At 52.4% G+C, this 1,436-nt stretch overlaps 1 pseudogene; it reads right to left on the bottom strand.

The window, feature by feature from the left end:
• Positions 1–337: 337 nt before the first annotated feature.
• Positions 338–1,436, bottom strand: part of LOC101583309 — a 9,080-nt pseudogene continuing 7,981 nt past the window's right edge.

Raw genomic sequence — 1,436 nt, 5'->3', positions numbered from 1 at the left:
GGAAATCTCTATTCCAGTGCCCACACCACACAAGAAGAGAGTCAAAATGCATAAGTAGGATGAACCTGGTCACAAAATTTCCAAAAAATTGGAGTAGGGGAAGAAATGGGATGAGAACAGCAGTGGAAAGAGAAGGGATGTTACAGCACTGCTTCAGGGACCATTCTTCCGGATGAAATACCCTCTCTCAAGTGCAGGAAATTCCAAAGAAGGTTGAGCTCTAAATATTCCTTGCTCTGAAATTACAGCACACCCTGATAGTGAAGTGGCTCTTTCACCTAAGTCTACTACGCACGTCTTACTCCAGGAGCTTCTGGAACACAAAACTGTTTTGTCATCAACAGCTGTCACAGCAGCCCTTCTATTCCTTCATGAAAGCATCATAAACATCATCCTTAGTTTGTACTGAGGCAGGAACAGAAGGGCCAGATTTGGGGACCACTTTGGCAAGGGGCACAGCAGAATCATCCTCTGGCTTTCTTTGGGGAGCAGCAGTGGCCCCATTATTCTCCCCACTACTGTCAGCACAGTAGGCACAAATCAAGTAATCTCTGCCTTGGGATTAGTGATCTGTAGCTGCACTCAAGTCATCTGCCTTGGGTCGCTGCATGAAATTGGGGTATCGGGGAGGCCACTCAGCACCCCTGGGTTTGGCAGAGGAGCTTGTTGGAAAAGCCCAGGTGGAGCAAATCCAAGGGGAGGCACCAGAGACGGGCGATCATTCAGGGATGCTGCGGAGGGAGGCCTGGAGGCGCTGGGGGAGGTGCCTGGTTGAGGGAGGGCATTGATGGTGGTCAGGAGGCAGCCCTGGAGGAGGCCCCGGGGTAGAGGGAGGGGCAGGGGGTCGGCCTGGTGGTGGTCCTAAGGCAAAAGTCAGGGCAGAGGCCCTCGGAGTCCTGATGTTCCAGGTGGCTTCAGGAATAGAGGAGCTCCTGGCGGTGGGCCAGGAGGGAGGCCTGTGGGTGGTTCCGGAGGCCACAGAGGCGGGGCAGGTGGGGACCCAAGAGGAGGAGGTCCTGGCATGGAGGGCAGCGCTTCAATCTGACTGCGTGGGTGCCTGCTGCTGGGAGGAAGCTGTGGCTGCGCCCTCGTGAGTCTTCTTTGTGTTGCTTCTGTCTGCTTCTCTGTTTCAGAATCCTTCGAATCCTTCTCCTAATCATCCTTTGAAAATTCCTCCACTTCCTGACCCTCCTTAGGGATTTCCTGAGCCGCCATTCGCAGCATCATGGCTTGCAGAGGTGTCAGTTCCTTCATGTGTTATTCTTTCTTGATTTCCCAGGCATACCTGCAAACTACACACTCAGACCTGCCTTCTTTTCCTCCGTGTTGTCTCGCTCATTATCATCATGTTGTATAAAATCGTCCACATCACTTTCTCTATCTGACCTGTTTGTATCAATGTCATCAGTGCTGTCATCGTGCTTGTCCTGATCCAC

Source organism: Octodon degus, unplaced genomic scaffold, assembly GCF_000260255.1.
Source record: "Octodon degus isolate 3935 unplaced genomic scaffold, OctDeg1.0 scaffold00122, whole genome shotgun sequence".
NCBI lineage: Eukaryota > Metazoa > Chordata > Mammalia > Rodentia > Octodontidae > Octodon > Octodon degus.
The sequence above is the reverse complement of the archived record's forward strand: the minus strand, read 5'-3'. Positions and strand labels throughout refer to the sequence as shown.